This window comes from Dipodomys merriami, unplaced genomic scaffold (assembly GCF_024711535.1).
Source record: "Dipodomys merriami isolate MVZ:Mamm:240054 unplaced genomic scaffold, mDipMer1.0.p SCAF_118, whole genome shotgun sequence".
Lineage (NCBI taxonomy): Eukaryota > Metazoa > Chordata > Mammalia > Rodentia > Heteromyidae > Dipodomys > Dipodomys merriami.
The window spans coordinates 95,398-107,097 of record NW_027202471.1 but is presented as its reverse complement, the minus strand read 5'-3'; the positions used below and the strand labels follow the sequence as shown (position 1 = coordinate 107,097).

General features: G+C 34.6%; 1 pseudogene; it reads right to left on the bottom strand.

The window, feature by feature from the left end:
- Positions 1-4,371: 4,371 nt before the first annotated feature.
- Positions 4,372-4,468, bottom strand: LOC138822933 (U6 spliceosomal RNA; annotated as a pseudogene).
- Positions 4,469-11,700: the final 7,232 nt, after the last annotated feature.

Sequence of the window (11,700 nt, the reverse complement as noted above, 5' to 3'; positions counted from 1 at the left end):
TGTGAAATCTTGCATCAAGCAAAGTATTTCTTTCACTAGAACGCAAGCCTCTGTCAAACAATTAATAATAGGTTTTTCTTCTCTTTGCTTGCATCTGTAGTTTTATTATCTTCATAGATTTTATGATGATCTGTCTGTGCATGGCAAAGACTGCTGTGAAAATAAAAAAACCCGTCACAGCACTTATCATTTATGTACCATCCATAGATATGAAGATGTTTAAATATTACTGAAATTGCTTTGTAATAAATCATGTTCACCTTGACTATCATGAAAAAGAAGAATTGGTTTCTCAGCATTTTAGGTAAGAACTTGATTGAAAGAAACAAAAGGACAAGTGAGGAACAACTCAACACATACATTCAAATGAAACAACACAACCCAAGAAAACAAATTAATTCAGTAGTCAAGAACTTGCAGGAAAATCAAAGACTTAAAAAAACATCAGCTATCAGAAACTTATGAAAATCCTGACTACATGGGAGTCTACTCTTCAGAGGATAGAGGTTAAAGCCCAGACTGGACAAAAAAATCAGTACACAATGCCATGCACCTGTTATTCTAAATTCCAGGAAGAATAACATAACATGGACTGAGCCCAAGGTCATACACAAGGATCTGAAAAATAATCAGGATAATTTAGCCCTGGGGACATGACAAAGTGGTAAGAGCACCCATTTAGGGGGCACAAGACACTCAATTCAAACTCTAATATTTGGGTATTAAAGTAAAAAGCTATTATTTTAAATAATTGGAATAATTGTAACAATTGAATATTTGAGTGGAAAAATGCATGAGAGAGATAGAATGAACCCACGTTCCAATGCTTTCACCTTAAGTGAAAATATTTTATGGTACTTCAGACAAAACAGAGTTACCTTGCAAATGAACATGGTTGTGCATTTGGGTGATGGAAATACTTTAATTACACAGGTGTAAATTAAATGGATTTTATTAGGGTAGATTGTACTTCTTAAACTAAGAACCTGGATGATATCCCTGAGATTTTTCTCTCAAGGCTACCACTCTACTATTTGAACCACAGTTCCAATTCTGATTTTCTGTTGATTGTTTGGTGATAAGAAGCTCCTGGACATTCTTGCCCAGGATGGCTTCAAACTATGTTTGTCAGATCTCAGCGTCCCGAGTAACCAGGATGCCAGGCATGAGCCGTCGATAGTTTTAATAATTTAGTAAATTGTACAGTAACTGAAATTATACATTATCATATAACCTGCATAATATATGTGTGTATGTATATATCAATGCATACGGATAGAAATATTTAGTATATTTTCGTATCTACAGTAAATTTATGAAATCATCCATTATAAAATAAAATGGAAAAAAAGTTAATCAGGAGCAAAACAAAGGAAATTATCACATGTTTCTTGTTGTTGAATGGAATAAGAATTCAAGAATCAGGTTGGGAAAATCATCTCTACGTTAACAAAATGGATAAGAGCTATTAATTCCAATCCATTTATTTGCCCATGTTGTGCATCCTCACACATGAGTGTCAAAATCAAACCACACTTTTTGCCTTTGCTTTTAACTCACCTGATATAATTTACGGGTTAGATGAAGTAATCAAATAAAGATTAAAATAATATTATGTGAGGCTATGAATTAGAGCTGAACAGGATTTTAAATATGATAATAGCTAATTAAGTTGCATATTTCTTACGTTTACTCTGTCATGTCCCTCATTCCCACATTAGGAAAGTACATAGAAGGTTCTCACTAAATTATATGTACAATTATGAAAAAAATGTTTTGAAAGAATATGGGCACAGTGGTGTTTTAGCTTATTGAGACCTGTAGGGGTAAGTGTAGGGGTAAGTGTGTTTTTGAGGACTTGCAATACATTGTGATGAAGATGAAGGGAAGGATGTTCTTATTATGGAAAACTGGATAGAGTATTGCTCCCACAAAGGAAGTGATGAATTATTCCAAAACGTAACAGTAAAATCACTTTCACAATCATGTTCACTGCTGCACTATTCACTGTAGCCAAGTTACGGAAACAGCCCAGATGCCCTTTGGCAGAGTGATGATTAGAGAAAGAATGGCACATATACACAATTGGATTGAACCCATCCATTTTGAAGACTTTTACATTATTTGCAACGAAATGGATAGATCTAAAAATATATTAATGGAACTAAGTCAGAGCCATATTTGGAAGCTAGAAATTTATACAAGTTTACACAAAAATATTAACCAAAGCATGCTATTTGCAGAGGAGTATTTCAAAGGTGTAATTTCTTATAAAATTGAACTTTACTCCAACAAAATGAATACCAGGAAACTATCACTTGGAATATGTGAGTGGAAGTCAAAAGGAAGGAATAAAGAGAGTTATGGAGGAGGAGCCTGAAGGTATAATATTCAATACAGATAGTATGAAACTAGAAAAAATTAAAGTGGGGTGAGGTTTGGAAGGGTGTGGAAAAGTTATATAAAGATCCATTTTACTTTAAAAAACTGATATGTTGAATGAAAATTCCCTTGTACAAGTATTTAAGATAATAAGAATATAATTAAAAACAATGGAGACATCTGATTTTAAATTCTATTTCCATCTCTTTTAAAAAATAAATTTATTTGCTCTATAATTTGATGAGAGGGATGGATTTTGTGGCTAGCTAAATCATTGCACATCTCTCTCTCTCTTCCTCTCTCCCTTTCATGGTTCTTATAAGTAATATGATTGCTCCATAATTATCATAATTTATTTTGCTTTTATATTTTTGGTTGCATCATTTCACTTTCTGCTCTGCCATATCCCAATTCATTTACATAGAAGATATTATTTCCTGTTTTCTCATTCTTAGAATAAGCTGCAAAAGAAGACAACACTGGTCCTCATTTTCAGTCTGTACCTTTAAATACGGAGGAAAATCTTTCCTCTGCTCTCTACCAATTCCCTACTCTCCAGTTAGAATAATTTAGAATAGTAAAAATGAAAAAAGAGAAAATAAATAATAGTGAAAAAAACAGATGCAGGAAATTCACCAGATTTTTCTGACCATTTCATCCAATGTGAACTATTGGGGAAATACATGGACAGCTCATTCTCACTGGCACTCAAAGTCTCTGGTTAGACAATTCTGATGAAGTTGAGGAACAAGATGAAAAAGTGAGAAATGGTATCAATTGCAAAAAAAAATGAAATAGTATCCAAGGAAAATTCTTCTTTGTTCTGCTGAAAATAATCGCCTTACTACAGTGCAGAGACTACTTTCCAAAAAGGTCACTCATGTGATTACTAGGGATGACGATGAGTATACCCCTCTTCATCGAGAAGCCTACAGTGGACAATTAGATATTGTCCATGAGTTGGTGGCTCAAGGCAGATATTCATGCAATAACTGTGAATGGCTGGACATCCCTGCACAGTACTTATACATGGAATAATAACAGAGTGGCTTCTTTATTTCATCATCATGCAGATACCAATGGCCAAGTTAAAGGCCTCTTGACCCCCATGCATCTTGCTGCTGGGAATAGATATAGCAATGATACGCTGGATCTCCTTCTATTGAACCATTATATCAAGTCAGTTCTGAAGCACAACTTGGAAGAAACTGAATTTGATATTGCCAAAAGGATAAGTATGTATCACTACCTCTTTGAAGTTGTGGAAAGCTGTACAAATTGTTCTCCTAAGTCCTAATGGATCAGTTAAGTTTCTTTAATTTCAAAATTGCCAGTCCATCCTATGTGACCATAGAAAATATTTTCACAATACAAAGAAACAGCAATACCTTACTTTAAAAATTCATGTATTCCATGGTATTCTTCCAAGTGAATTGCCTGACTTTGATGTCAAAATATATTTTAGTTGTTTGTATACATCTATAATGATTTCTATAGAGTTTGTGATTTTTTAAATCAGAAAAAAATTTTAATTTATCTGTTGAAATGAGTATTACAGAAACTAAAGATATTTCTGGTGCTTGTCTGAAAAAGTATATTTTAAAATGTTTAGTATTCTGTTTGTATAATGTCCATAATCTGTTTCATTCGCTCCTAGATATAATACTTTGAATTCGACATTGTTTTATAATACATACGTTCATTAATAAATGTGTCCTTTCAGATTGCATTCCATACAGAAACATTTTAAGATTCTTTTAATTCCTAGGTCCTTATAGAATTTTATTTCTTTCGGATAAAATGACAATGTTATTTATTTCAAAAGTTTTATAAAGGTTATGCTATGTAAAGGCCTTTCTAAAATGGTGAAGATTGAATACACTGATGTCAAACTAACTTTTATTTCTATGAATTACATATATTATTACACTTGTATATTTGTAATCAACTTTTGAATAACAGTTTTTTATTTCTTGCATCTGAAGAATGAAAAATATGGAATACTTCACAAATTTTCATATCATCCTTGTGCAAGAGGCATGTAAATCTCTGTATTGTAATTCGGGTAGACCTGCTGCTGAAGCATGTAGTATCCTATAAACTTAAGTAATCAATGATGCAATCTTAAGACAGGTATATATCCTTGGTTGCCTATTTGTAACAAGGAAACCTTATTGTTCCCAAAATTGCTATTCATCTTATTTCTGTAAAATTCTGTGTATGGTGGAAAAAACTTATGTTGTTTGTTCGATTGCTCACATTTGCAAGTTTTTGTAAATGACTATTTTAAGTCTTTTTCATTTGAAATTTGATCATACTTTGAAGCCGTTATAGATAGGTGCAAAGGTAATGGATTTTCAAGTACTTATTTATTAACTGATTTAGCTTTGTGGAGCTAATGGATTCAAAGTAAGCCTTGCTTAAGAGCTACTTCTAAATTTCTGCAGCTTAAAATTTCCCAAATGAGGTCTTGCTGGCACAAATGTCTCCTTGACCTTTTACCCTTGCTTCGTATAGGAACAGCCCAACCAGAATGTCTTACCCTGACAGCATAGATTGTCTTACTGGAGCAAAACTAATCTTAGTTACAAGGGATTATATGGAGACGAACAGTTCAGACAGAACTGTTCGGACTAGAAGGTATTTTTTTTCAAAATATAACTGCTTATTACACCCTACCATTCCAAAAGTAGCTAAAGCCAAGAAGGTGAAAAAATTGTTCATATGCATGATTACCTAATGTCCTGGCCTGACTACCATCCAACCAGGCAGGAAGTTACACCACTGATTTTCTATCACCAAATATATTCCATAGCTCCAGGAGAAGTCCATATGTTTCTCCTCATTATTAGGCCTGAAATTGGTAGTGTTTTAACCACAGTGTTTCCTCTTGCCTCTAAGCTGTACATCCCTGAATGGTAAAGCTTTAGTTCTAATTCTCCCAAACAATGAGGTAGAGGCAATGGAATAATACTTTAAAACAGTTGCCTTTGATTCCCTAACCACAACGGAACAATGCAAAACATTTTCTTATAGATAATTATATATTTTATATTTATATGTGTTGATTTTATATTTCACAAAGTGGATCTTACTGGAATTAATTGATAATTTGACAAATTAATTTATATTATTCCAATAAATAGATTGGAATATAAATAATCAGGATTAGAATATATATTAGAATATAAAAAGGATCAATGCAATGTTTTCGGTATAAACTTGTGATACTTTCTACGTGTTATTGGTCTTCTGAATTCACATGGTAAAAAAAAAAAACAATGTTGTTTTCCTCTAATCTATAAGAGATTTTACTCTGCTGCTCTGTTTATTGTTTTAACTCGCTGGTCCCAAATTGTTTTTCTCCATATTTCTGAAGCATTCTTCCTGATTATACTCAAATTTTGCTGATATGATGTCTAAAAGGTATTATTCTTCTACAGGATCCATGGGTCCTAGGATCCCAGCTCCCAGTTATCCGCATCATCAGATAACTAGGGCAAAATTTCCCACCTATGCCCATGCAACATGCCAAGAGAAAGTAATTGAAGACCCATCTCAATTTCTCATTTCTTATGTTTCAGGGCCCCAATTCCTTGAAATGCAGGAATTAGCAGTGAGCAATTGGGAAATGCAAGGCAACTTAAAATGCAAGATGAAATCACAAAATGTGAAAGTACAGTAATTCAAACCTTCAATTTTCAGATGACCATGCCACATGAGTGGAAAAGACCACAAATGTCACAAGATTATTTGTAGTACCCTTCTCCTAATGGTTAATGAATGATTTCAGTCCAGTATCAGCAGGCTAAAAAATAGTTCCTGAACGATAGATCCATAATTGGTCTACCAATGCTAGGAATACTTGACATAGAGGTCAAATATAATTCAAAAAACATTAATTGAGAATATCCTTAGTGCTTCAAAACACTGGTACTTCAGTAAACTTGGCTCTGTAGTATAAAAATGTTGTCATTCTCAAACAAATGATAACCTACATTTAATCTGCTGAAAGTATATTCCTTTTCAAATAAACTTTTAAAAATCACATTTGCCAAAATAACACTTTACAAGTGATGATATTTAGTGAGGTTACTAGTCTTTCTAGTGTAGGGAGCAAGTTTCAATAGAGTTGATTTATTCACCCAGCACTAATGCCAAACAGGTTCAACCATTCATTAAAGTGTAGGAATAGTACCCCCCACCATTTGTGTTTTTCAGTAGGTGCCTTCAAAATTTTGTTAAATAGTTCAGCCTCCAATATTTCAAACCAAAACATTAGCTAATAAAGTAAATTTCATCACATAAGTACATTTTAAAAAGTCATGAATAGTTGCCTTATCATATGGTGTTTTATGTTTTCCCTATATGTCTAATATAGTAAGAAATATGACTTTAAGTCTTGAATATGGGTACTCATCAGAGATTTGACAAACATACAATCTGTCTTCTATTTCTATCATATTCCTCTACCGTAGTAAATTTTATATTTCTTCTTTTGCCAATAATTATAGGTAGTTGAAAATATTATCCCATGTAAAATAAAATAATCACACACCACTGTACAAAGCCATTTATAAAAACTGGTAGTTAGGAATACATTCTAAGCCATTTTTAAACTTTCTTGTTGACTACAGATTAATCTTCCAAATGGAGGGCAATGAAATCATGTCTAGGTGCTTCATGTCTCCAGTCTTGCAAATTGTTACTTCAGATGAATGAATTATGGAAATATAAGCTGACATCAGTTCAAGTATATGCAGAATTGAAACTCCATGGAATGTATATAAACCTTTCAAAGTACTAACAGACAGTTTAACAGAATGAGTATCAGGAAATTAAATTAATAGTAATAATAGTAAAGGAATAATAATAAAGCCATAGAATGAACGAAGAATGGAACAAGGGGCAAGTACAGCTAGAATACTTAATATACACATGTGAGAAAGAAAGTGGTAAATCGATAATAAATCTTGTAGAAGGGGTTGGTTGAGAATGATAGAAGGAGTGACTCTGATCCCGGAACATTGGACAATTAGATGGACATTTTTGTAACACACTTTCACAACATTTTGAAATTCAGTGAAAAAACACAACAAAAAACAAAAACACACAAAAACCACAACTAAACAGCAATCTCTATAGAGTACGATTATGACCTCTCAAAATTTTAAATAGTTAATGAAGGACAATCTTGGGAAAAGCATACAAAGCTGTTCGAAGTGAGCAATTTGGTGTAGAGGAGAAATTTTAACAGATTTAAATAGACTGTTTAAGGTTATAAATCACCTACATCTGCTGCAAATATTTTCCTCTGCCAGTTCTCTTGGTCTGAAAGGATATTCCAGTCCTGAGCCACACTTGATAGCTTGTGAAGATAGAATGGAAGAAACAAGATCAAGAACCCATTACTCCATTGGAGAAGAAACAGTCGTCTACGTTTTCTCTCATTTCTATTGACTACTTTTATTCATAAGTTTAAGTCAAGTGATTTGAATTAAATATTTCCTTCTTTGTTCTGGCAAAGTAATTGGTCAAAATAATTCACTAAATATTATTAGCCATTTTTTTCTATCATGCTGTTTTCTTGTCCAAGCGAGTCCATTAAACTTCCCGCTTGCATTTGGTTGCCACGGAAACCCAGCATCAATGTTAATGAGGACAATCTCTAATGTAAAACTTTGTCTCCAAAATACCAGTCCAAGAAGCTGTGATCACAAATATTTAGCTATACATTTTTCTTTTTTTCTTTTACCTTGAAAGTCTTCTTTGTCTAAAGTGCCCTCAAAAATAAGTACTCTGCCAATTTTTGGATTAATCACTTATAACCTCAAAGATATTTTGCTAACAAGATGCTTAGAGGAAACCGAAGAATACTGCACTTTTATCTTCTCTCTTAAGACTCTCCTTAGATACCATATCAGGAACAGTGAAGTTATTCTTTGCAAAATTATTTCCATAGATTATTTTTTTCTCTTCATCTTGCATTTGCTCAACAAGATGTATGGAGAAGAATAGAGTTGAATCACCCATACCATGGATGACAGTGTCTTTTACAAAAAGACAATGCTCCTATGTCCTATTTCTCTGTCCTCCTCTTAGCTCTTGCCTGATTTCCAACTAATCACAGATTTTTAGCTTCAAGTCTAATGAAGGTGAAGGACTATAAGGCCTCCCCCATTGCTACATTGTAGGGCTAGATCTCTGGCAGGAGGTAAGTGTGAACGACGCACTCAAGGAACACACGTTGGGAGAACAGGTTTAAGCAGTTCTGGTTTATTTCTGCACAAGGGTTGGGATTTTATAGCTCCAGCTTTCCCAACCTCCTGAGTCCTTCCCAGCCAATTACTTAGCGGGGAGTTGATGATGGGCACTGCTTGGTGACAGGCACTGATTGGTCCCCCGGAGGCATGTAGGGAGCATGGACAGCTCATGGCTGGAAAGCTAGGCAGACGTGCCTGTGGGTCACGTCTCTATGAGCAGGAAGTGTGCTTCAACTGCTACTCTAGCTGACTCAACCAGATCTGACCGGCTCTACCCACAAATTTTGCCTTTTCTTTTAAAAGGACCATCATTATGGTGAACCGTCATTGGAGGCATTTTTGCCGGGAATGCAAGCATTTAATAATTCCTAGGAGAGTAAGCCCTACATGTGCATGGCCTCCCCAGATGACCAGAGAGGATGGCGAAAACCATTGAAACTTTTTAAGCACATCTTCTAAAAAGGAGACAGCGGGAATAAGCTGAATGGTGGTCTGGTTTAGGTGGGTAACATCATGCAGCAGGATTTGGTTGAAGTTTAAGTACTTAAGGAACTTAGGGCCTTTGAGCTCGTTACTAAGTTCAGTGAAATTGGGTGCGGGAGTGGTAAGCTGACAGACAGAATTAGTCATAGCATTACATAGTCCTCCTTGTTGTAATCAAAGAAACGTAATCTGTTCTTGGAGCAAGTCTATTTGTTGTTGGAGCACAAGGAGGCCTCCCTTAAGATGATTGGCAACTTGTAAATGTTATAATTCTATGGATGACAGTTGAGGGATGAGCTGGTTTATCTGTTGCACGGTGGACACGCTTTGGGACAGCAATACAGCGGCGGTGGTAGCTGAAGCCACTGTAGCGATGATTGCGGACCCGATTGCAAGGATCAATCCTACTGCTCTTTTAGTGCACGGATGAATCAATTGAACCTGGGAAAACTGAGAGTCATTAGTAGCCAGAACAATAAATGGGGGAACACGTACCAAACCTGCAAAAGGATATGAGTCATTGGTTTGCCAGTGATTGCTGAGAGTGCAAGTAGCGGAGGAGTTGTCTCCTAGACAAAAAAAGAACGGGGCTCTAACCACTACCATTCCTGACACCTGGTCATATCCAGATCAGTTACAGCGACGAATATTGGCCAATAGGAAAGGGGACAAAATGAGGCAGGAATGTGATGATCAAACGATTGGCATGGGGGGTCCTAGGTCTCCCAATCATCCTCCTGAAGAGTCATAAAACTCCTTTAGATTTTGAGGTTTGGGATCCTTTTCAGATTGGTTGTATATAGCTGGGTCTCTACCCTTAAAAGAGTTTTAAAAGAGAAACTATGAAGATGAAGCAGTGGGTGAGGCTTCAATAGCCAAGAAGCTGTGTTTAATTGGAAATCAGGAAAGAGTTGAGAGGAGGAAATAGAAGTAGGACACAGAAGCGTTGTCCTTTTGTAACAGACCTGTCTTCCAAGGTATGGGTGATTTACCTCTATTCTTCTCCATACATCTTGGTGAGCAAATGCAAGAACAAGAGAAAAATAATATATTGAAATAATTTTGCAAAGAAAAACTTCACTGTTCCTGATATGTTATCTAAGGTGAGTCTTAAGTGAGAAGATAAAAATGGAGTATTTTTTGGTTTCCTCTAAGCATCTTGTTAGCAAAATATATCCTTGAGGTTAGAATTGATTGAAACAAAAAGTGATGGAGCACCTATTTTTCTGGGCAATTTAGACACAAGAAGACTTTCAAGGTAATGGAAAAAGAAAAAAGTTAGCCAAGTATTTGTAATCACAGTTTCTTGGACTGGTTTTCTGGAGACAATTTTTACATTAGATTTGTCCTCATTAACATAGATGTTGTTTCATGGCAACCAAATACAAGAGGAAAGTTTAATGGACTCGCTTAGTCAATTAAACAGCATAATCAAAAAAAATGGCAAATAACTTTTAGTGAATTATTTGACCAATTACTTTGCCAGAATAAAGAAGGAAAATGTAATTCAAAATGAATTGACCTAAAAGTATGAATAAAATGTAGTGAAGAGGGATGAGAGGAAAAAATAAAAGATTGTTTTCTCTACAGTGGAGTAATGGGTTCTTCATTTTGTTTCTTCCATTCCATTTTTCCAAGCTATCAATTGTGGCTCAGGACTGGATTATCAAGTTCAGACAAAGAGAACTCATAGAAGAAAGATAATATTTGCAGCAGATATATGTGATTTATAACCTTAGATAATCTATTTAAATCTGTTCAGAATCCTCCTCTACGCCAAACTGCCCTCTTTGAACATCTTTGTTTGCTTTTACTAAGACTTCTCTCCATTAACTGCTTAAAATTTTTGAGAGGTCATATTCATACTCCCTACAGATTGCTGTTTGGTTGTGATTTTTATGTGTTTTTGTGTTTTTTTAACTGAATTTCCAAAGGTTGTGAAAGTGTCTTACAATTAAATATGTCCACCTAATTATCCATTGCTCCTGGATCACAGTGACACCTTCTATCATTCTCAACCACCACATTCTCCAAGATTTATTTCCGATTTACCACTTCCTTTCTCAAATGTGTACATTGAGTATTCTAGCTGTACTTGCCCCTTGTTCCATTTTTCATTCATTCTATGTCTTTACTATTATGGCTCTCTGGTTTCAACTTCCTGATAGTCATTCTGTTAAACTGTCTGTTAATATTTGAAAGGTTTATATACATTCCATGGAGTTTCAGTCCTGCACATACTTGAACTGATGTCAGCTTATATTTCCATAATTCATTCATCTGCAATAACAATTTGCAAGACTGGAGACTTGAAAACACCTAGACATGATTATATTCTCATCCATTTGAAAATTAATCTTTAGTCAACAAGAAAGTTTAAAAATGGCTTTGAATGTATTCTTAACTACCAGTTTTTATAAATGGTTTTGTACAATGATGTGTGATTATTTTATATTACATGGAATAAAACTTTCTACTACCTATAAGTTTTGGAAAAAGAAGAAAAGTAACATATACTACTATAGAAGAATATGATAGAAATAGAAGATAGATTTTGTCACATCTCAGATGA